At 36.5% G+C, this 26,552-nt stretch overlaps 1 protein-coding gene across 1 annotated transcript in view; it reads right to left on the reverse strand.

Moving 5' to 3' along the window:
• The window catches only part of LOC138697768 (serine/threonine-protein kinase 32B), a 413,746-nt gene that overhangs the window by 338,797 nt on the left and 48,397 nt on the right, over nucleotides 1-26,552 (reverse strand). The gene's annotated exons all lie outside the window — the stretch shown is intronic.

Raw genomic sequence — 26,552 nt, forward strand, 5'->3', positions numbered from 1 at the left:
AAAATCTGTTTTTGATCGGCTGTCATTATATAATTTAAAAATAATTAACTACACATTTAGTGTGTAATTATTTGGGCAACCGTAGAAGAAAAAAACAAGAGAAAGCATAAAAAGCATAATGGCGCTTATACATATCACTGATACGTAACTCTGAATTTGATATTTATATGGCTTTAAATATACAGCCTCTCCACAAAATCCTGTTCCTATTTTAACAATTAATAATTACAACGGAATTATAACGGGTACAATAATATTTATAATGCAGTTTGCTCTACTTATTAAAATCTTCTTTCAATCTCCTTCTCGGCATTTGACGCCGATCAATGGGAATAATATGTGTGGGCTGGTCGAAGTTACACAGTGATATATAAGTGATGAAACAATGATGAAATGAACTGATAGGAGAAACTGTAGTGCTCTGACAAAACCTGTCGCAGAGCAGCTTTGTTCATATTAAATTTCATTAGCATTACCAGAAATCGAACCGTGGTCGCCTCGATGAAAACTCTCGGTTATCCGACTGTTTATCTAATTATTATCTAATTCTAACTCGCCAAGTGCATCACGTGTAGCTCTTAGCAGGTGAAGACGGTACCTATTTATCAGAATATTAAAGACTAGTCTCTTGAATGCTGTAATTACTCGTATCTTGGGTATAAAAGTTGGAATGTTATCGAGTATTACATGCAAATTTAAAACGCTTTAGGCAGTCTTCTGATTTTGAAATTTTAACAGTTCACATTTTGTAACAACGCAAGATTTTATAAATTGTTGACTCTGGAGTACCTCGCGGGAAGCTTTGCGAATCGACTTTAAAGGACTATGTGTAAATGTTTGGACACTGTCAATGGATTCTTGAGAGATTCTAGGATGTCCACTCTAAGGCAATCTTCCCTATTACCATTTTCTCTAAAATGATTTAAACATCTTAACCTTGGTTTAGATGGAACAGTTTTTCTAAACTAACGGCGATATTTCCAATTGTATTTAATTAAAATAAGAATCTGACTGGGCCGAAGAGAAGGCCTATTGGCCTTAGCTCTGCCAGATTAAACAAACAAACAAATAAATAAAAATTTAATTGTGATTTATTTAACGACGCTCGCAACTGCAGAGGTTATATCAGCGTCGCCAGTGTGCCGGAATTGTCCCGCAGGAGTTTTTTTACATGCCAGTAAATCTACTGACATAAGCCTGTCGCATTTAAACACACTTAAATGGCATCGACCTGGGCCGGAAACGAAGCTGCAACCTCGAGCATAGAAGGCCAGTGCTATACCAACTACGCTACCGAGGCCGACTACAGAAATAAATTAGATAGATGGACGGACGGACGGACGGACAGACACAGACATTATTTTTATTATTACTATTATTTTTTTTCTTTGCGCAACCGTTATAGACCCACACTCTACAAACTGAATTACACAATGGGATCTCTTGCAATGTCGTCATATTGTTTTATTTAGTTACAAATTGGATCACTAAGAAACATAATTTATTGCAGCCATTAAGGATAAAATTAACAACCGTTAATAATACAGATAATTTAATTAGTACCCTAGTAATTAGCAAATTATCATAAAAATCAGAAGTACTGTCAGCACAACTTCGAAATTAGTAATCCTATTCAAAATAAAACCCAATGGTCCTCCACCTTCAATTTTATGTAAATTATTACTAAAATGTGAACAGTATCTTGTGAATACCTTACCGTACACATACATTTTTAATCATAACAAGCCATAATTTACTAAAAATATGGCATATAACACTTCGTTTTATGCTTCATTTAATCCTCTGTATTTTAATACCAAATTGTGAAAAAAATAGTAATTAAATATTTTCTTCAAAATAACCTCTAAAATCACAATATTTTTATTGTTTTTTTTTATTTTAGTAGGTTATTTTACGACGCTTTATCAACATCTTAGGTTATTTAGCGTCTGAATGAGATAAAGATGATAATGCCGGTGAAATTAGTCCAGGGTCCAGCATCGAAAGTTACCCAGCATTTGCTCATATTAGGTTGAGAGAAAACCCCGGAAAAAACCACAACCAGGTAACTTGCCCCGACCGGGAATCGAACCCGGGCCACCTGGTTTCGCGGCTAGACGCGCTAACCGTTACTTCACAGATGTGGACTTTTTTATTGGTCATTAACCTTCCTTCTTACAGGTCCACACCAATACCTGTAGAAGAGAACAAGTTTCTATGAACACACACACATACACATACACTCACTCACACACACACACACACACACACACACACATACACACCAACACATTTGTGGGCCTCCCCTAGTCTAGAGTCAACAGAGCGTAGGGGTCTCCATTGAAAGACAAAGGAGAGAACATTAACAAGGGATATCCATTCATGCTCGAGGCGGGATTCGAACCACGAACCTTCAGACCGCGTCAAGTAAGAGGACCCTGCCTTAGCGTAGCCAACCGGCTCGGTAAAATTACAATATTGATCTTTAAAATTCAATGAATATTACAAGAATGGAAAACAGTTTCCACCTACTGTACTTCTAAATTTAGCTTGCTTGATTACTTTCTCCAGGCAACAGAGTGTAATGGTTATTGATTCAATTCTGGATAGTGAATTAAAGTATTCTGAACATTTTCTTTAAGAATATACCTATATTGTAATGAGTTCGAAATATAATATTGTCATAAATGTTCTTTTCTTTCTAAATCTGTGCAATACCTCCATTTCAACAGACAATTATAAAAGATACAATTTTAAACTATGCAACCATGCATTTTCGTATCAATAAATTGGTTTAAAAATAATAAAAAGCATAATAAAGCAATAACTTTTAAAACTAAAAAGTATAATTGGCAAAAAAGGCAAAAATCTGGCTGCCCAAGTAATCATACTTCTACCGAAGCGGTTCTTCAGTTCTGAATACATTGTTCTGCACAGCAATTAAGTTTTCAATCGCACCGCTCTCTCAGTCACATTAATGAGAAAAAAATTTAACTGTCACGACAGCAAATTGAATACTACATATGGCACCATATTCAATTAACTTCAGGAGTGTCTCGAATTACATTCTACAGCAACGATATGGCAACACAGGCGCCACAATCTGTCCACACCAATCAAGAAATTAATTTTCACACAAGACCAGTTTTACTTCTCGTGGAATTCTTGGGCGTGTCCCTGAAATTCTATGAGGGAGGTTTTCTTCCACGCAGCTGATAACAAGAGCCGCTAATTAAGAGGAGCCCTAATTGCTCTAGCTTAGCATTTACTCGTGTTGTTGAAGTTAGGAACTAAGTCTTGTATTTTAACTTTATAACCGAGCTCAGATAACCGGTTGGTAATTACCTATAATGTTAAATTAAACAGAATTTATGTTTTCACGTTATCTTAGCATACATAATTACTGATTTTTTACACTATTCCAAAGTGGTTGTGTAAAACGAAGCGTGACAAAGTGTTGCATAAATACAGCAGGGAAGAAACTATCTGACCGCTTCCTTGTTGACTGGCCTGACTATGAACCAAGAGGTCCGGAGTTCAGTTCCCTCTATATATAATTTATTTTTGAAAACATATAGGGCTTATAATGGGTCCACCCAGCCTCGTAAATGTAAAATTTAGAAGCCACGATAGGTGGCGAACTCTGGCTGAAGAAAAAGCAATTAATAACAGCAGACTGTTGATACTCGCGGCACTGACCATGCAGTGCTCCTATCCCGACTGGTAATTATGCAGTTGACTACTAGATGGCAGGTTTTAGGGTCGGCCCTGGCTCTTCGTGTGGCTGTTCCGCCATGGAAAAAAAAAAATGTTATGTTTTATTTAACGACGTTCGCAACTGCAGTGGTTATATCAGCGTCGCCGGATGTGCCGGAATTTTGTCCCGCAGGAGTTCTTTTACATGCCAGTAAATCTACTGACATGAGCCTGTCGCGTTTAAGCACACTTAAATGCCATCGACTTGGCCCGGGATCGAACCCGCAACCTTGGGCATAGAAGGCCAGCGCTATACCAACTCGCCAACCAGGTCGACTCCGCCATGGAGTTTTAGGTAAAAATAATAATACAATTATTTACAGAATTAATCCTTTACATCATCTCGAAAATTCAAATAGTCTGGCAGCTGAAATTCAGACGGATTAAGGAATTCCCATTGAGATCTCGAACAGCATGTGCATGGTTGAATCTGGGACTCGTTATTGGTCTACATAAATTCCGGGAATCATCATTGTTTTCCACTGGTAGGCCGGTTAATGACATTTATATTTGCTAAGAATTTAACACATTCCTGGATACCAACATATATGAAGGGATCAGAGCCATAGTGGGCCAAGCGCCATTTATTAAAAACGGAGAAAGCAAGGGTTAAAGTTAAGTGAATACCATAGTTTAACGAAGATTGACACATCATTTAGTTTGAATGTGTATACTTTATATTACTTGCTACATGTTTCCATTGAATTATGGTAATAACTTCATTTTAACCCTTGTTTTCTACGGTTTTACTAAATGGCACACTATGGTTCTGAACCCTTTATATGAGAAATTGGAGATCAGAAAAGTCCTCCTTCCCCTCTTTATATATCTGTTTTTGAACGGTTAACGCTTTTTATGCACATTCTAACAGCATAGTATCGTTATTCACGATACAAAATTACCTTGAAGGACTAGAGTCAAGTGTTAATAACGAACTGCTACTCATTATCTCTTCTATTTCCCAAGGATCATATAAAGAATGTCTTATAAATCACTCTTTCTTTAAGTGGTCGCAACTCCTTTACATTTGACTTATAAATCTCCATATAAGCCCCAGCATTGTCGACACATTTCCTTAAACGAACTGGTACTTCGCTATTGCGACTGCAAAAAGTTAAACGGAACATTATAGAGTTCATTGGAGACTTGTTACTTTCAGTTCGTCCAAGTGTGGTTTTCTTCGATACACCTTCTCATTGATCCACTTCAGAAGAAATAACCGCAGGGAGTCAGATCTGGGCTGCGGGCGGGCCATTCGTGTACGCCGCGTCTGTCAATCCATCGAACTGGAAAACGATCACGCAACCAATCGCGAACAGCAAACCCAAAATATGGGATGCACCATCCTGCATATTGCAATATTATTTCACTGAGAAATTACTGGCCACACACGATCTTGCAGCAGTTCCAGATATTTTTCGGCATTCAATGTTGTGTGGAGAAAGAAAGGACCAATAACAGTGGACGACATGATACCGCATCACACCGTCTCTTCGGACGCTCCTATGCCTTTTGATGTGCAGATTCTCACCTACCAAATAATGACAGTTTTGCCCATTTACGAAGCAACCAATGTGAAACATTGCCTCATTCGACTACAGAATACTGTCAAACAGTTCGTGTCAATCATCATGCCTTCCCAAAAAAATGTTCTGCAAATTCCGTCCTCCTGTCACAGTTGTTAAACAAAAGCTCAAGAAATGAAATGTGTAACGACACGAGTTTCAACAGAATCGGTCTGCAAATAAAAAGTTATGATCATTTAAAAAGAGGGCGTGACTTATCAGACACTCTATATATAAATTTACATTCATTCGGCTGTTACAGGAAACGTAACGTTCTTATTTATGAGTTCATTTTAATGGCGCACTTTTAAGCTTTCAAAGTCATATTTTAGATATTTTCAGAACATAAACTTCTGGGTTATATTTATAACTTACCTTTCCATTCGCTTTAAATCCGTTTTCTTTACACGAGTGTACTTGAGCGCAGAAATAATAACTTTGACTTTACCAGAGTGCCAGGAAGTTAATCCATTATAAATGGAGTTCAGTGTAACACCTAATTCATGGCATATTGTAAGAAAATACTTCCTGGCGGCAACTTACAAACCCGCTGTGACATGTCCTAAAAAGATATCCATGTTCGAGACATGCTGACGCGAAACATCGACTTCCGATAACATCAGTTTCCTCAAACTGAGTAGAATTCTGTCACGACGCGCGGAAGAGATAGGACATAACATAAAATAAATCTCCGATGTAATAGTGACCATATCTTACTCGAAATCTCGTCCAGAATTTACGAAGTGAGTCTAATTTTCCTGGTTCGCAACTGGCAGGAAGGGTTGAGACTGTAAAACTTAATGTTAGCGAGTGAAATTAATTCTTTTTCTTCTGCTTTAAAGCCGCAGGCCCTTAAGTCTATTACAACTCGTTTACTTGATCCGATCTTCGTTATTCTGAATGCCCAATTCTTTTTTCACCAAGAGGTTCGTAACTGTTGTACGTGTTCCCACCAATTGTTACGATATTCACCAGCAGTATCAAGAACACTACGGACTATTATCTTCTTTGTAGTTACTTGGTTTAGTCATGAGTGATGACACTCCGGCTACACTTGGAAAAAAATCGCATTTCTGCTCCTTGCATTCTGTTTGTTTCTTTCTTCTAGGTCCACGTCTCTCTTCCACACAGACAATTTGATATTATCATTACTTTATATAATTTGATCTGTGTATTTTCTTATTTTATTACTACGTTTAGTTCTAACATTCAAAATTTTTGTTGAATGTAACTATTTTAGAATAAATATTTATTTCTTTATTAAAGAGCGAGACGTTTTATTTATTTATTTATTTATCTATTTATTTATCTATTTATTTATTTACTTATTTACTTATTTATTTATTTATTCGCCAACACGAATAAATAACGACTAATCTTTTAAAGAATAAAGAGTTTTGCAGACCAGTTTCGTTTATATTTTCACCGACACTCTACTCTGCATACAATCTTTTCAATGCCTATTACCGTTCTTAGTGAGGACTGATTCAGTATCAATGACTAACAATTGAATTTTAGGTCAGTGTTTAAAATGTTCTCTGCACATTTAATCCTAGATGTCGTTAAAGCATTGTACTGTATTTACGTCTTACGACAAACGCCTGCAATTCAGCGAATAGATTACTTGCAAACAGAGGTGCAGGAGAAGTTGCCTGCAGCGCACGGCGCTAACTTACTAGGCAATGATAAGAGAAGTAATGATCGAGTACCGTCCGGAGTACTAGTTAATATTTTTATCTCTGATAGTGTTACAGATAAATAGTACCACTGCTGAACAAAAAAAAAGTTACCAAAATAAATCACACCATATATGTGATTTATATGAGAAAATACAATACACACTCTAAGTCACAATTTACAAAGTCATTCGGGTGGATAGATTAATACGGACAAAACATTTTTGTGTCCAACATAACTGAAATTGTTATGAATACATCATAGCTAGTCAATATAACTGATTCTAATATTAAACGAGTAGTTCTATATTTAACGACGCTTTCAACTGCAGAAGATATTCGACGTCGAAATTCCACGCGGGCAAAAAATGAAGAACAAATTGTACCTGTAAAACTTTGATACTTTTCATTCCTATTTGTTTCAAGCTATTATCGGCTTTGGGGATCAGAATGCTAGGCGAATAGCCTTCCCTCCTTAAAGGATTAGCGGTCGCTAGTTATAAACATTCTTTGTAATATGCGAGTGAGTTTCCACAGAAGAAATTTGTTTCACGACAGTTTCAATCAGAGCACTGGTGTTCATTTCAGCTTATAATTATAACAATTATTAAATTACAGCACCTCTACGTGTCTTTTTTTTTTAAAGAAAAATAATATAAATGTTTATAATATAAGAATAGCTATTTCATATGAATCTGTAAAAACTTAATTACATTTATCAAGTTGAACCATAGAAGTTATAGATATAGTTAAGGGAGTTTGGAACCTCAAAAATTACGAAATTTTGAAATTTTATTTTATGTCTCACTGTACGCCTATTCTACAGACTTCAGGGATTACAATGATATATGAAACTTATTGTTTTGAAAATTGGAAAGTCTTTTCTTATCTTTTTTTATTTATGTTGCACCTGTCAATTGATTTTTCTTGTCAACTTTGAAGTTTCCCAAAAATTACATTTTTTAAACATATGACCCATTACCTCAGATTCTACCCAAGATACAAAGCTCACATTTTTACCACATGTTCTCCATAAGTATTTCCTATTTTTAACACAGGGAAATGTTTTTATGTTGGATAGTTTAAAAATAAAAAAAACAATTCTATCCTTGTTTCTTTCCAAAATTCAGTTTCATAATAAAAAATTTTAATTTGTAGTTTTTATAATAACTAAACGTACTTATGCCTAAATCATGAACAGTTTTCCAGTAATATGTGGTAAAAGTATCATCTTTCTACATATGAAGGTTTCTGATTATGAACTTGGTGAAATTTAACATTGTGGAGATAGGCGATTCCGAACCCTCTTAAATCTCCTTTAACTCAATTTCACGGCTAAGAAATTTATAAATAATTTTTCCATCAATTTCTAAACTTACAAAAAGTATTGCGTACTTTAAATTAAATTTAAACCCTGTAGAAAGCCCTAAATGTTCTTTCTTATTTATATTTGAATCTTTCACCTCAAGGCAGCCATTTAAAAATGTCCGTGTCTCGGAAAATATCATCATTAAAACAGCAAATAAGAAAATCTAGTTACTCTTAAAAATTCAGCATTCTTTATCTTAGACAACTAACCTTTCACCTTTCAAATTATCCCGCTTACCTTTTTCTCATTAAAACAGTAAACCTGCTCCAAGACAAACAGCCTCAGGAAAGTTTCTGAAGCTTATTAACCATCGAAAAAAGAAATAAATTTTTCACTAAGAGACAAGTCAACTGTGTTTTTTAATTATACGATGAAGGGTAATATGAACATCAGCCTCCAGATCTGCGGAGGAATTTGGTGTTTGTTCTAGGAATTATAGCACGGTAAACTTACATAAACCTCACTTAGTGAACTCAGTTCTTATTGCTTCCAATTAAACTGTTGCCAAGTGTTATTAAAATTTTCAGATGTAAATGAAACTAAGCCTGCAGAAATTGTATCTCTTACCCAGATGAAGTTAAGTTATTAGCATGGAGATACTGCGTCATGTCCAGATGTAGGTACTGCTTTTAATTGAAGACTGTATCTCATATTCACATGTATTTACTGTTATTAATAGGGGGCGGATGTTGATGACCTAAAAATCTACTTAAAATGATCATTAAAATGCTCTTAAACTAACGGAAAAATGACATAAAATTAATAGAAAATGACTTTTAAATATTATTCACCGTACGCGCACCACAACTTCTTAAAAATTAGTCTCCGTGTTTCTATGATTGCCCTGCAAATCTCGGAGAGAGGAGGCAACTTCCTGGAATTTGGCTAAGATAAAGGAAAAGAACATGCAACAAAATGAGGGTTTTAAGGGAAAACTATAGATTTTAATTTGTTTCAATCAGGGGTGGTCCATGTCAGTGCCTTCATTCTCCGTCTCCTCCTTCTTCCGCGCTTAACTTTTGTTACCAGATCTTCCAGATGAGGGAGTGTGAATGACAAAACAAATTGTGGGAGCAGCGTGCATTCTTGCAATCTCTGTGTTAAAAATACTGTCTACTACAGTAGACATCCCTTCCGAACCATGCTGAGGACACAACGTCCTGTCCAGGACATGATGAAAGTTTCCCCCCCTTCCAAACATATTATTCTAAAGACATCCTCGTACCGACAAAAGAACAGTAGCGGTCAAAGTCCTCACTTAAACATCTAAGCTGCTGTCAAGCATTTTATATTACTTTCGTTGTGTGAAGTGAAGCCTTCAGTGGAATGAAGGATGGACTTCAGAGTCTGTTCCAAACTATAAAACTCAAATTTCATTGTTATTTACTTATTCAGTAGGTAATTACTATTGACCGATTTGGTTAGAAAAAGATTTAACAGACCTATCGGTCAAGAAGAAAGTAAAATGCATTCCAAATAATCTAAAACTTCTTCAAAGTATTAAAAATGACCAAAAATACCGAAAAAAAATATATAAATGACCTATAAGCTCAAAAACGTCACACAATGCAAAGAAATGCAATATAAGCAAAATATATTTTTGTTCATTATTTCTACCGATAAATACAGTGATTTTATGCTCGACCATGCCGAAATGTAGTAATTATACACCTGGTAGCAGCCCTTTAATGGACCTCATTAAAGTACAGCTATTCATTAAAGTTCAGGTGTCCCACCAATCAGAAAATACCATTGTAGCAATATGAAAGCGCAAGTATCGATTATTCTCGGATATGCAATCGAAAGAAAACACTGTTTTCGTAGGAGTTCTGCGACAATTTTAGTAGACGCTGACGGCTACATCACAACATTGAAACGGAGGCTGGAAATCCAATACTGTCGCAGAAGGTTATGTTGAAGAATCGATCCAAAATAAAATTGAAATCTCAAGTACAATATTAAACTCAGTCGAAAAAAACAACACACAAATTAACATCAATTCACCGTCATCTTCCAGCCTTTCACAAAGCACATTCCTGCAAATTCATTTCACCAATTGCACAATAAATCACCTATATTTGAAATAAAGTCAGTTCTGTTACTATAATAATTAGCGTTAATTGTAAATAATATTCAAATAAATTCAATTTGTCATCTCGTTTTTCAATCTCTAAATCAATTTCAAGGTTATATCAAGATTAATGTTTATTTTACTCTCTAGACTATATCAAGGTCAATGTCGACATTTGTTTCTCGGAAAAAAATCAATACTTTCGCGTCTGCGCACATCTCACAATTTACGAGGTATTGCACAAGGTCAGTTCCGCTCCTCAGTCAGATAAGAATAACATGAATACTTATGAATAATTTCAAGTTAGAAATATGGTCGAGCATAAAAAGTCGTATGAAACTTGCCTATAATGGTAATCAAGACGCTCGTATGAAAATTATGAAACGAGCGCAAGCGCTCGTTTCATAAACATACTCGCGTCTTAATTACTACCATTATAGGCTCGTTGCATAATGTACTATTACACATGTAATTACTTTAGTCTAATAATATAATTTTTCCACGTCTGTACTAATTTGCGTAGCTGTCTTCCGACTGAGTAATTATTTCAAAATCAGTTTATTATAATCGTCTCCTTTTACGGTAATATTAGTTTTTAAAATGTGTTTCTACACTCTGATGACTTCGTTCACTTTAAAAGTTCATAACAAGGAAGAACACTTCAGTGGACATTTGATTCGGGCTGCTAATTAGGGTTCGTGGGCAATGCATGAAGCTGAGCAAAACCCTCGATCAAACAGGACTCTCGCGTGGTACCAGCTTGATACGGCTGCTCTCCGTGACTCAATGCTCGCACTCCCTCTGCCGAAGTAATTATTATACCTAAATTAATACTGTATAAATCGCTGCTTTGATTTCCAAATGGTGCAGCACGGAGAAGCCTGCGTGTATCAATGTTGGAGAAGCATTTAATAGAAGCTCCAGATGGTTAAATACGATAGTTTGTAGCATATTATACTCACAATACATATAAATCAGTAATTTGACTACCATATTCAGAATTTAGAATTAGAGCTAAATGAGTTTCATTACACCCAGTTCACATCCTTCCTCCATCCGTCATTTTAAGGGCGGAATTGTTAGCGAACGTAATAATACGCCAACATGTTTCTTTCAAAAAATAATGGGGAAATTAGATTCTGCCTGCGATCATATTTAGGTACTGAAATATAGAACAAATCCGCTGTCTGCTAACGAAGATAACCCCTTCAACTGAAACAGTTTTGGTGTATAGTTTCAAAAAGCCGATAGCTGTATCAAGAGTAATTTGGAGTAAGAACAAAAGAAGAAGGAAAAGCCGAAGTTTCCGAAAAACATTTGAGTTTTTACCAAAGCTGAGATTTATAGGGTAAACATTGGTAATTTCGTGATAATTTCATGAAAATTAATTTAAAATGCAAATGTGTAAATATATCCTTATTCCGATTTTTTCATGTAAAAGATTATAATTTTCTGTACAAATCTGGACACATAGAAGATTGGACACGTTCTTGAACAAGCGCCAAAAAACCACTTTTACAACTTAAGCTAAAAGGTTGGTTATTTCGTGATAACCTTGGTCATTTCGTGATATTACATTGATAATTTCGTGAGAGGTAGAACAATTGTGGAAAAATTCATTAAAATCAAATGAAATTCTCATTTTTTATTGTTACAAGACTTCAAACATAGTAATTCCGTTTAATATTCATAGCAAGAAAACATAGAAATACATATCAACACATAATAAGAATGAAATCAAAGTAAAAATTGAAATTGAAAAGGCATCTTCTTTGCCCTGAAAGGGTGAACATTTTTATTACGGACTTTACTATAGCCTATATTACTAGGGTAATTCCAAAAGTAATGCATAACATTTGGTTAAAAGTTATATTTTTATCCTATAGCTTTGCTATTTTCACAGAATGTAGATGCATCCTTTAGGAACAAAATATCATTTTTCCACATAATCCCCGTCCCTTTCAACTGCCTTACGTAACCTAGGAACAAGAGCCTGTAGAACAGCACGGTAAAAGTCTGGACCAACACGTCTGAGCCACTCTTTAGCAGCGTGCACAAGGGAGTCATCTTCTAACCTCGTTCCGCGAAGGGATCCTTCAGTTTACCAAAGAGATGGTAATCGCACGATGCCAGTTCAGGACTGTAAGGCGGATGCTTCAGTGTTGTCTACCCGAATTTTCTGATCTGGTCTGTGGTCTTGTGACTGACATATGGATGTGCGTTGTATTGTAATAGCAGAACATCCTGCTTCTCCCGATGTCGTCGAACACGACTCAGTCGAGCTTGAAGTTTCTTGAAAATTGCCACATACGTGTCAGAATTAATTATGGTTCCGTATGGCATGATGTCCATAAGCAAGAGTCCTTCTGAATCGAAAAACACAGTAGCCATAACTTTTCCTGCCGAAGGTGCACTTTTGAATTTCTATTTCTTTAATGAATTTGCATGATGCCACTCCATTGTCTGCCTCTGCCTCTGTCTCCGGTGCAAAATGGTGGAGCAATGTTCCATCTTCTGTCACAATTCTTGCAAGTAAGTCATCTAGCACTTATCATTGACACTTAGCATGATAACAAATCAAACAGACGCTACACTGAACCCACTGCGTCCCCCTTTTCTTTTTTGTTATCACATCTTATCTTCAGATTTCTAAAATTCGTATTGTAATACAATTTTTAAAATAGTATAATATGTAACTCAACAAAATTTCGCCTCAAACAGCTAAGATTTCTATTAGTAAAGCTAAGCCTATATGTCGACCACAGCTGTATCTAAAATTCCGAAAATATTTCCTAAAATTTCATTAAGATGTAATAAATCTTTGTACCAAATATCATATGCTTACCTTTAGTAATAAGTCTGTAATGTAATTACAAACATCCACAAAATTTCTACGCCTGAGAAGTCGACGCTAACTTGCTCTCTCCAAACATAAAAGCTCACTGAAACAGCTACAATAGTCAAACAAAGCGCAGTTGTATGTTTCTGGAAATCGGACAACATATGCAATCCCTTGGCGTAAATTTGAATCTCGTAACACCATTGGTTAGTTCACGAAAGAGCAAAGAAAAAGTATCACGAAATAAGCACTGCCACGAAATTACCAATGTTTACCCTGCAGGATGTAAGGGGTACAAGTGCCATTATTTTAAGTGATGATTGTTCATGTTACAAGGAAGAAAAAACGTCCTCACAATTTTTTTTATAATTGTAATATTTAAGTAATTATTAAAGTTTACAATATTAGGCGTTTGGCAACGTTGCTGGATGGGGAGGAGGGAGTTTACAAGTACACAGTAAAACTCAAGCAGATACAGACATACCGGTTCAAAAGAGATGTTCTGTTCTAATGCAGGGGCGGACCAGAACTGTTTTTTATTTTTACATAAAACGAACAGCATATACAAAATTTCAGTCTCTTTAAGAGAACATTATGGTAAATTTCCATTTTATTTAACAATATTGGGTCCATTTTTATTGCACGTCTAAAAATTAAAAATAATGATTTAGTGCATAAAAACACACGGACTTTTTTTTTCTAATGCAACATTCTTCCCGCTTCCTTAAAGCAGTATCATTTTTAAAGAAATTTCTGGTTGTGTGATTTTCGAAACGGGGTAAGAGACTCCTAGTTTCTAATAATCAAGCTACCTTGAGAAAAAAAGATATTAAAAAATTTGTGAAATTGTAGCACAAGCTAGAAATATTAACATGAAATTAATATGGATAATTAATAATGATCATATTACTTACACTACAGCTTTGTAAATGTCCATGTATGTACTAATTAATGTCCAGAATTAGTATGCAAAAAATAATTCATGCATCTTTCATAGTTTAGAAATTATCAAAATTCAGTTCGGCCTCCCCACCCTTAACCTCATAACTTCGTAAGTCAGCGATGTTTACTCGATTTCTATAATCCTGGTTATTACATTAATACTTTTTTATGAATAATTTCAAAATAACTAAATTCTAAAATGTTTCTATCTTTAATCTAGTTTAATATTACATGGCGAGCATGATCTCTCTCGCTCAGCGCCAGTTAAACGTAATTTCAAATATTTATATTTTTATCCTTCATCTACAATGGGTCTGCCACAATGTTCGTTTCGTTCTCAGAAAAGTATACCTTTTCGGTGGACGTCCTACTCTTCTAGTTCCTCTACGGTGTTATCTTCAAGCGTCTCTTGGGAACTCTTCCCTAATTCAAAAGTTTTAGATCTTTCAAACAATTTTGTTGTGATTTATTTTTCCAACATGGAGTGTTACGTTCACTGCATCTCGTATTTTCTATCCGAGATCATCTATTACACCGTTCTATATTTCGCAAGAATCTCATTCTTGTTCTTTGAATTCTACTTTTACTTTATTTTTAGTCCACATTTCTTAGCCGTGCTTTATTACAGGGTCTGTCATAACTTTATGAAATATTACTCGACTTTTCACGTTCTCCATATAAGGCACTTCTGATAGTACCACAAATCCATTAGTATTTATGCAGTTTTCAGGACATCACTTCCTCTTTCGCATCATATATTTCATAATCCAGATAGTCAAAATGAGTATATTTCCTAGAATTTACTTTCGATAACTTTTTTCTCATAGATTGTTCTCTTACAAATTACATTGGCTTCTTTTTTTTTTAACTACAGTATGCCGGCTGAAAGAGGACTAAATAGGGTTATTTTAAGAGATGAATCAGGGAGGAGTTTTAAACATAAAAGTCTAATATCATAGTGGTCGTTTTTGAACGGTTCTTGAGATATTCATACAAATGAAAGCGAACAAATGGCAACATTACAACACGTATTCATGTAACAGTAGCGGCTGAGTCGCGAAATCATGTACAGTACATAACTGCACGAAAGATAGAGATCTAGCGCGTCAATGAGGGACATAGAGCGTATTCCGAATCTCACCGGTGAGCAATCCGATGGCATCACGGTGTTCCGAATTCCACCGATGACGTCATTGGTGCTCCACCGGTGTCGCACCAGTGCCATCAACTTGCAAAGGTGGTGGCAGTCTCCATCAGCCGCCATCAGTGAATCTGATTGGTTCTTGTATAGGGCGGGAATTACCAGACGAATAACATCGTGCACTGTTGTGTCATGGCGGTGTGTTCTGCTTTAGTTCTGCTGTATTGTTTGTAATGAGCACAACGTAAAAACAATATGTTAATGGCTTATGAGCGAACATGTCAACGGACCCGTTATTACTACCGGTTCAAGAAATAAATTGTTTATACTACGAAAATTTCGCAAAATTTTGCTAGCGTAGCACAGACAACAACTTGTACAGTCGCCATGACAGCCATCGATCCTTCCAGCAGTTTTGTTCCTTATTTCGCTGCAACGTGACGTCATTGATGCCACCGGACCGGTGAGATTCGGAATACGCTGTATGCATTCCCTTCTTCCCCTTCCAGTCCTGCTTCCGACTTGCTTCTACCGTCAGTCACCGAGTTCACGATTGCCATATATTTCTGTCGCAACACTTTGTTATGGATATTCAATGAAATTACGGACAAACCGTCATTGTTATTTCACAAACCAATAAAGGACACATTTGTTGGTACTTGGCCTACAAAATCCTCCAATAGCACCTCTCCAACGTCTCCTGATTTCCTAGAATAAATAATCATTTCAAAATTAGATTATAAATGCCACTTTTCTCAAAACCCGTTCACAAAAGACGACAATGGTATTAGACTCTTATGTTTAACTTACTGCTCTGATTCATTTCTCAAAAAGGTACTATTTAGTCCCCTTCCATCTCATATATTTGTATTTTTTATATTAAAGATCTTAAGAAAACAAAGCGAAACGATTTTACTTCGTTCTCCATATGTCCACCGCTACAGCTAAGAGGTTCATGAATTTCTTGATAGAATAATTGTGACAACCGATGTTTTTAGTGGTTTATTTTACAACGCTTTATCAACTGCTATAGTTGTCTAGCGTCTGAATGATATGAAAGTGATAATGCCAGAGAAATGAGTCCAGGGCCCAGCACCGAAAATTACCCAGCATTTGCTCTTAATAGTTTGAAGGAAACCCCCGTAAAAAACTTCAATCAGGTAACTTGTCACAAACGGGATTTGAACCAAGGTCCGCTCATTTCACGGTCAGACATGGTAACCGTTACTCCACAACTGTGGACATGCATGCCAGTACTCTTCTGAAATCAAGATTGCTAGTCAAGAATGAAACACTCTCAATCGCCACAACCAAAACAGGGAAAGTGAAATCACCTGAGAAAAAAGATTACTACGATTTCATGGAACGTAGAAGGACCGATATTAATCGATTTTCTCTTAAATGAACAAATTATGAATACAATATGCTAATAACAGTGTTTGAAAAGCAAATTTAAAAGAGTACCGGTAATTAGATCATTTACAAAATAAGTAAAATTTTTTAAGAAGACATCATCCTCTTTCATGACAACGCTCGCATAAAAATAATATAGAATACACTACTGAACTCGGCTGTAAAATGCTTCTGCATACTCCAAACAGCCAGGACTTATGACCGTGTGAGCGACGATCACCGCTTTCAATTCTTATGTAGCAAAACATTTGCAACGAATAACATGGTAATGAAAGAAGTGCGGAGATCACTCTACAACCAACCAAAGATGTTCTTTCAAGATGTAAAGCCATCGGCTTACCTCTGGGAAAACGAGTGGAACTCGGGATCCCACCGAAAGTCACCCAGCATTTACTCTTAATGAGTTGAGGGAAAACCCCGGAAAAACCTCAACAAGGTAATTTGTCCCCAATCAGAATTTGGACTCTACACGCTAACCGTTATTCCACAACGGTGGACCGCTCAAATCCTGTTCGAATCCTGATGGAGTGACTATTTAGTTTTTTTTTTCCTTCGAGATTTTACTAAATCAGATAGTTACATAACAAATCCTCAGTTTGAACGCGCAACAACACAGTCACTATCACCAATTCCATCAGGGACTGTATTTTTTGGTGGAATAAAATGAGTAATTTCAATGTTAAACCTGACACTATTTCGGTGGATATTTCGTGAAATAAGTTGTCAATTCGCGGGTATTTCGTGAAATTAGTGACAGAAGAGTCGCCTATTTAAGGCGATTTAAAAAAGGCGAGATAAAGGAGCTCCCAGTCTCTGGGATAATTCATCGACAAGCTGGTGGATAACAAGGCTGGGTTCGAATTTTGTGTGTATTATGTAATAATTATAAATACGTAAAGACCAGATCAAATTTGAACCTCTCATGCTTATGATCTGTAACCTCTTTAAATATTACATCAATAGTGGTATACTTTTAAAATATATGACTTTTGAATATTTGTAGGCCTACCGACAGATAACGCGCATTAGCAGCATGTAAACAAAAATAAAACGGATTTCCATAGCAACGAGTGAAAAAAAGGCTACTACTGTAAATAAACAAGCGAAATTCATTTTATGATCTTCTAAGTATGAAAGGAAAGTGTTACATTAGTGCAAAGTCGGATTTGTTACGTGCGTCATGGTTTGCGGAAAGCTCTCAAATACAAGTCGATAACGCTGTGAAATTGCACATTTGAAGAAATAGTATCCATTTACAAGCCAAACACTGATAGCTGCAGGCGTATTTCCGAAACAAAAGCTGTTGTTAGTGCTGTTATAGTAGCGAACCACAATGGAAATCTGAAGCTATTGTCAGCAGAGCTAGCTGTGCATACACGAGTTTGATGCGAATTGATGCGGTCATGGTGGCCAGTCGCATGGCCTCCAGGTTCACCGGACTTGGCAACCGAATTTTTTTGTTTGCGGTTCTGTGTAGAACGCTATAAATGTATACAAACTAGAAACACTGCTAGACACAGAACCAGGTAACAATAGCTTTCGCAGAAATAATTATGTCTAAACTTCTTCTAGTGTATTTTAAGAAATGAACATTAGAATAGCAAAAGTAGTAGTGTTAGTAATTTAATTAAGAACACTTTCAAACTTTGACAATCTCATCCCATAGTTCTTTCTCCAAATTACATTGTTATAATTCTAATTTCATAAATTATAAAGCTCTTCACATTGTTGGATTTAATAAAATAAGCTTCGAGTCATCCATTTCATTATACATCCAATATTACCGCGTTTGGAGGCCTTGTAATTGATATAATCCATGACATTCTTTATTTCGATCTTGGACTGTACGGAAAACCGTTTAGATTTATCTCAGAATTCTGGACGGAATCCGGTAATGCGGACAGAGGCGATACGGCCAAGTGTGCGATGTTCCATTTAAAATAATGCAAAGAATAAAAATCTGAACGCGGCCAACGAATTTTTTCCGGTAAGTGAGCGCCTAGTTTTACTGCACATGATGTGTTGTACAGGGACATCATTTTATTTTTACTTCAACTTTTATTGTACCTGAGTTTTTGAATGTACTTCACTCCCACTCCTTCTACTCCCACCCCTTCTTCACAAAGAACCAAGGCCGCAGTACTGAGTTAGTAATTATAATACGTTTCAGAAATATGTTCACGTTCTCCAGTGACGAAAACTTCCAATATTGAATCATATTTTCGCACAGGTACTGTCCGTTTGCCTACGTCGCATCCCGATTTCTCCCACCTGCTTCTGCTCACTCCACTGTAAAGACTAGTGGCTGGGCTTTCTTAGCTCTTTTCTGAAAACATTAATTTCTGTTAGGAATTAATTGGACGTCTACGTAATATTATGCAACTGTTTAAAATAACTTAAATAAAAGGGCCTCGTTAAGTAATTAACTGTCACGTGATTCTCCCCCTTTCCACGATCCTGCGACATAACCACTTGGACGGACAGTAGATAGCATATCTGAGTAATTTTATCTGTGCGGCTCGGGCAGAAGTGAAGATTGAATTTACAGTACGTAAGGTACTCTTTTATAGAGTAGGTACAGAATTATTTCAACATGAGTTACTAAGTATGAAGGACGGAACTGGTAATTGGAATTAGATGCAATAGTCTACAGTGCGATAATAGGCACAAAAGAACTGAAGCCTGTATCGAAATGAACGGCCACCATTTTCAAAAATGTGTTTAAATATCAATATTATTATGATTATTTTTCATTTTAACTTCATCCTCTATATAGTACGCTGATGTGCTGTAGACAGTATAATATACACTGCTTAATGAATACGTTCGCATGGATAACTCAGTTCGTGAGTAAAAACACGTATTGTTAATACTGTACTGTATTTTGATTAAACAAAACGTAATGAAAATTATCACACTCAAAATCGCGATATTTCCTACTTTACGTAAATGGATGAACTACTTTTCTTCCCTCCTTACCTAGTAAAGTGATTTGTTTGTATTTTACGCCAGTATCATCGAACTCCAGTCGTGGAAGGAGGTAGCAAACGGTGTTTCCGGGTCTCAATCATTAATCCAAAGGCATAGCCAGGTTAATATTAAAAATGTTAGTAAAAATAAAATGATGTCCCTGTATTTTGGAACATTGGAACTTCAACATTGTTTGTAGACCGGAATCTCTACTTTTCGGGTTCGCCAGTTTTACACACAAAACATATACGTTGCCACCAAGAAATTAGAATTACTTCGACGTATCGAGAATTCGAGATAATGAAATTCTACTTAAGAAAGTTTGATACTATTTAGCCCATAATACTGTATAGATTATCAAGTTTATAATTTCACTACGCTCTTTTGCCAAGGTTCACCTAGACTGGAAAACAATGGAAGCTTCGTAAACTAATTCAATCTCCTCCTTTGGAAATGACCTTTGTCGTAGAAGCCATAAGTCGCTCCTATCCATCAACATAAACGTCAGCTGAGCTCTATTGTTCGGGATAACTGAAAGAGTATCTGCTCCCCAAAGAGATGAGCTAACACCCGGGATGTTCTATCTATTATTTTCCCACGTCTCGTCTTCATTCATCAACTCTCAGTATGCTGGAGATATACGCGAGGTCTGCATTATCTTGCTTGCATTTCTCAAAGAACTGGCTTCCCATGAAGCCAGGTTGCATCCCTTTGTTCTAGATGTTTATGTCTAGTCTGCATCCACATTCAAAATAAACAAACGTGGCTTATAATGAATATGAACTTCATGTTGATTTTTCAATGTATTGTTAGTACTGTACTTCTACCCATGAGGGATTTGTATTTATACTTTTTTTTGTTATTACTTCATGCGATATTGCACTACTAAAATATAATCGAGATTTTAATGGTGTAAACAAATACTTAGTAGATACAATGTGTAGCCTATGCATCTATGCATGTACTGTTCTCCAATCAGGAGATAAACCGTGAAAGGAATGTGCTTACTATTGCGTCATCTATTAGAGCGAAGTAGATAGATAATATTAGAGTTATAACGTCAGTTTAAAAATCATGCGCTCTCCTCCATATGTTATTTCCTGTATGGAGGGATTAAAATACTTAGGGTGCTATTCATAGACATTTCGCTAGCCCGGGCTACGAGCGTGCTAAACAGGATTCATATCATATCATATCGCTAACACTGGTTTATGAATACGAAAAAAGCTAGTTCGCTGATCATCCACCGAAAACCCACGCTATGAATAGGGCCCCAGGAGATTAACAGTGATCTAATTTTGTAACTAGGGTAGTATAAAAATATGTTATGGTTTGTGCTTTCAGAGATAGCCAATAGAGATATGAGTACCCACGTGTGTGACCTTATGACATCTTATGACATCAACATTCATTCACAGCATCACCCCGCTTACCTTCATTCCCTGGAGACTTTCTCGTTGAGATGTAATATAATAAAGTCTGTGATTGTAACAATTATTGTGATAAATGCCTAAGAATAATGTAATTTTTAGTTTTACAAAATCTGTACAAAGCAACTATGCAATTCACAACATATTTTTAGCTTCAGAATACTATTATTGTGATATACCGAAGTACGTATGTTATTTCCGTGCAAGAATTCTGCATTACTATATGATGAAGGATGAGTGGAGCGGAGAAAAAATCTCTCCGGCACCGGGACTCGAACCCGGGTTTTGAGCTCTACGTGCTGACACTTTATCCACTAAGCTACACCGGATTCCAGTTCTGATGCCGGATTGAATCCTCTCAGTTTAAATTCGACTTCTTAGTTTCCCTTTAGTGGCCAACCATCATGCACAATGTCCAACACACTATATCCAGAGGTGCAATCATTACGAGTGACTAAGTGGCCGGGATCCAACGGAATGAGCGCCGTCTTAAATCACTAAGTGATTATTTACGCATATCATATTAATGTGATGTACCGAAGTATGATATTTCCGTGCAGGAATTCTGCATTATCATATGATGAAGGATGGGTTCGAGTCCCGGTGTCGGAGACAATTTTTCTCCGCTCCACCCATCCTTCATCAAAACACTTGTACTTTATAAGGAGTCAGATTAAAAAGTTTCTTTAAAGCTGTATGAACTGTTATTTTCGGAAGTCCTAATTTTCGGGCACATTTACGAACTTATTTCTTTGGACTCTGAACAAATAACGTTCTTCGAGTTACTTCTACTGTTCAATCATTTGTCGATGATCTTCAATTACGCCTTTCCTCCAACAGGCTTCCAGTCTCTTAACTATCTTAACGACGAATATTATTTTCGTGTGGTGGTTCTTCGTTAAATACTCGACGGAATTCACGTCGTATACGAGTCACAGATTAAAATTTGCCAGCCACAAAACACATTGCACTTTTCTTTGGACATTCATCTTGTATAATTAACTGTGGCAATGAAAATTATTGCATTTGTTCGATTGTTACAGTCTTTTGTTTTCTTCAGTGTCTCAAACTTAGACGAAAAGCTTTGAGAGATTTATTTTTATCCGATACTAATATTACATTTCTTCATCTATAGTAGTCAATCAAAAAATATAATCCTCTGAAACACCACCATGACTTTTGGGACACAGTGTACAAGTCGTTGAAACATCTAAAACATAATATTACGAATGAGGGCAGAATCCGAAAGGAAGATACAAAATTCCATCTTGAAGGAAGTAGTGAACCGAGATATCCAATTATAAGATAATGAGGCCATTAAGAACAGAATTCAATCAGTGTAACACTTCTGCAAGTTTAATGCGCTTTAATAAGTTGATTCTTTTGTAGATATACTTTTTCTTCGTAATCCGATTGTTCCTATGTAGGCTAATAGTCACGACTCAGATTTAACTTCATGATTTGGAAAACTCTCACTAGCTGAAATCCTGAAAAGCTCTTACTTACTTACTTCCCTCCCTCCTTACGTTCCTCATTTCTTCCTTATCTCCTTTCTTTCTCCCTCCCTTTCTTTCTTCTTTTGCTCCTTTCTTCCCTTTCTCCCCTTCTTTCTTCCTTCATGCCTTTCTTTCTCTCTTTTCTTCTTCCTTTTCTTTTTTCTCTTTCTTCCTTTTTTCTCTTTCCTCTTCTTTCTCTCTCCTTCCTTCCTCCCTCCTCCCTTTCTGCCTTCTTCCTCATTCATTCCTTCCTTCCTTTTCCTCTCCTCTCTTCCTTTCTCTCTATTCCCTCCTTTCCTTTCTCTCTCTTTCCCCTTTCCTTCCTTTCTCTCTCTTTCCTCCTTTTTTCTCTTTTCTCCTTCCTCCCTTTTCCTTTTCTATTTCTTCCTTCCCTTTTTCTCTTTCCTCCCTTTTCTTTTTCTCTTTCTTCCTTCCTTTTTCTCTTTCCTCCTTCCTTTCTATCTCTTTCCACCTTTTTTGTATTTTCTCCTTTTTTCTCTTTCTTCCTTCCTTTTTCCTCTTTCCTCCTTCCTTTCTCTCTCTTTCCTCCCTTTTCTTTTTCTCTTTCTTCCTTTTTTCTCTTTCCTCCTTCCTTCCTTTTCTTTTTCTCTTCCTTCCTATTTTCTCTTTCCCCCTCCTTTCTCTCTCTTTCCTCCTTTTTTCTCTTTTCTCTTCCCTTCCTTTTCTTTTTCTTTCTTCTTTCCTTTTTTTCTCTTTCCTCCTTGCTTTCCCTTTCCTCCTTTTTTTCTCTTTTCTCTTTCCTTCCTCTTCTTTTCTCTTTCCTCCTTTTCTTTTTCTTTCCTCCTCTTCTCCCTTCTCCCTTCTCCCTCCTTCCTTCTCCCTCCTTCCTTCATTCCCTCCTTTTCTCCTTTCTCCTTCCTTCGTCCTCACTTCCTTTCTCCCTCCTTTTCTTTCTCCCTCCTTCCTTTCTCTCTTTCCTTCTTCCTTCCTCTCTCTTTCCTCCTTTCTTCCTTTTCTTTTTCTCTTTCTTCCTTCCTTTTTTCTCTTTCCTCCTTCCTTTCTCTTTCCTCCCTTTCTCTCTTTCCTTCTTTTTTCTCTTTTCTCCGTCCTTTTTCTTTTTCTCTTTCTTCCTTTTTTCTCTTTCCTCATTCATTTTTTTTCTTTTTTCTTCCTTTCTTCACTCCTTCCTTCCTTTGTTTCTTTCCTTCTTCCATTCTTTTTCTTTTTCTTCCTCTGTTCCTTCTTTTCCTCCATTTCTTCGTTTCTTTCTTTATTCCTTTCTTTCTTACTCTGCTTAACCTCTCCTTATGTCCGATTTACACACCATTGTGGGTAAGGGAGGGAGATTCATTTGATCGTACACTGGACATCTCACAGACGACAGCGTCCCTGATCATGGGATCGGAATGACGCAGGGCCACAGCTGAGACGTCACAGTACAATTACAAGACAACGGATGAACACCCAGTCCCAGATAAATATCTTCCATTGCCCATGCTGGGAATCGAACCTCGGACCACTTGGCTGGGAAGAGCACTCATAGCTACAGCAGTGAACCAATATTTCTTTAAAGTGAAAATGTAGCATGTCTTAAATTAAATCCTTAAATGAATGTTTATTAGTATTTCCGAAGGCCAAGCACAAGAGAAAGTTAAGCTAATTCCGACCACTAGAGTAATAAATATGGGAAATTTTACATAAATGTCACTTGAAATTGTCTATATATTGGAGATGAAGACTCATATGCTCCGAGTTTACTTTCCCTTGAGTGCTGATCCAATGTATATGGTCCATTTCAACCAATTTAGCATCCATACAGTTCCCGTCAGAAATTGCCACGTCCACCGTAAAATACGTCTTCACGTCAGAAGCCCTCCTTCAGAACGATACCTCTGTGTACATACGTGACGTTTCGTATCCACCTAAGCAAGAGAATAACTGAAATTGAGCAAAGTGCATATAAAGTTTTAAAAGTTCCGTGTTATCCATATTCATTTATAGTTACTGTACCAAATCAACGATAGTGGTGATGGGAGCGTCGATGATAGTGTTCAAATATAAGTAATCGAAATTAAAATTTTATTTTAAAACTTTAAAAACAGCCAGCGGTGAAGCTACAGTGTAAATAGTGGGTAGGCTGAAAAAAATCTGTTTACATTTTATCTTTTTATACAGCAGAGGTTTATCGGCTTTCCAATCAAACTTGTGACACAGACCCCACAAGAAGATGATGACCACTCATTTTCAACCCCAAATAGAATGCTGGTATAATATAACTTACTTGACTCAGAACACCCTGTTAGCCAAGGACATTTCTTATGCCATGAAAACGGAATACTTCTATTTTGTCTTCCTCCATCCGCTATTTTAATATGTAATGTCATATCGATCTTCTATCTTTGTAAGCACATATTGTTCACATGTCCAACGATTTATCTTTTAATTCTACGAATAATTACCTCAATGTGCTCTCAGTATGAGCCATTTTACACAAAAGTAATATGTAACACACACATGCATGCACTTTCGATTAAACTAACATTTAACAACGCAGCGCATTCAAAGATTATAGGTCTCGCAAGCAGGGATTACCAACGATAGAAATGCGAACGAAACAATTCGATAAAGAAGAGCGGGCGATAGGAAAGGTCACGAGATAATTTGAATTATATTCAAGAGTACAGTCGGAAGAGAAACGACATCGATAGATACAGTCTTGCATTGTGATAGTTACATTACGGTTTTAGTTTCAGTTCCACTGCATGTGAATACGTGTCTTGTTCCAAGTGCGTTTATTTTATTATGTAGTGATGGAGCGTTCCCCTCGCAGAGTATCATTATTTTATTCGTAAACATAATGTTTCGCGTTTAATTCGTTTCGAACTTTTCTCTTGCTACGCTCTTCATTTCCATATGCGATGTTCCCATCTATTCATCTTCTTGGAAGAGGCAGTACTTCCATCGCCCCGCACCTCTCGCTCCCTCGGCGTGCCTACATACACACGTCAAAACAGACAGTAACGCCACCACTGTTTTTCGGTACCGGTAATCGTTCCTTGCGCAAGCTATACCAATATAGCGCAACGTATTATTGTTGAGGCTAGCAGCGTTTCGTACCGCGATGCAGCGGTTCGATACCCTCTCCCCAGTCCCCCTCAAGCTTGCGAGTCAAAGTCGTAGTCATGCTTTTATAGACTTCTGCCAAAAGCCTCTCGTACTGAACTCTCCATCCTGGAATGGCTGCCAAGAGTGAACTTAATATTTGGAAGGACGGGAGTGCAACCAAGTGTTACGATACATCGTTATTACGAACTTATAGAGCTCTTGTTACTAGGTATAATGACAAACGTTTTGGGTAGGCAAAGCCTCAAAAGCCTCTTAAGAGCTTCGCTACTGGAAAACACATCAACCACAGGAAAGACAAATTGTGGAAGAGCTAAAATGCAACAATGGAATAAACAGCTTCGCTATTATATCAACGTAAATACATTTTCGTTCGTAAATTAATTTAGGGAAATAATTCCTTATTATGGACAGCCATTGTGTAACCGTATCTCTGTAATTTTCGAAATATTTTCCCAACCTAGACTCCAATTTATATATTTGAAAAGGCCATGTTTTCTCATGTAGGCTATTTCGTACACTGAATATCTAGATTCATCTCCAGTATTATAAGAATGGCTCAGGTTTAAATGGGTTTCAAAACGCAATTTTTTTTGCACGTTGCAATATTACAACGGCAATAAATGTTTAACTATTAAAAGTTTAGATGTGTCTAGATAATAATAATAAATTTCTAAATTATAGACATCAGCTCAAAGAATTTTGAGTGACCACAAGGGTCCTGAATACAATAAACATGTAAACGTTTATTTTGAGTTTTAACTTTTCACGAGCTATTCAAGAGTTCAGCAAATCGTTTC

The sequence above is a fragment of the Periplaneta americana genome, chromosome 4 (assembly GCF_040183065.1).
Source record: "Periplaneta americana isolate PAMFEO1 chromosome 4, P.americana_PAMFEO1_priV1, whole genome shotgun sequence".
Classification (NCBI taxonomy): domain Eukaryota; kingdom Metazoa; phylum Arthropoda; class Insecta; order Blattodea; family Blattidae; genus Periplaneta; species Periplaneta americana.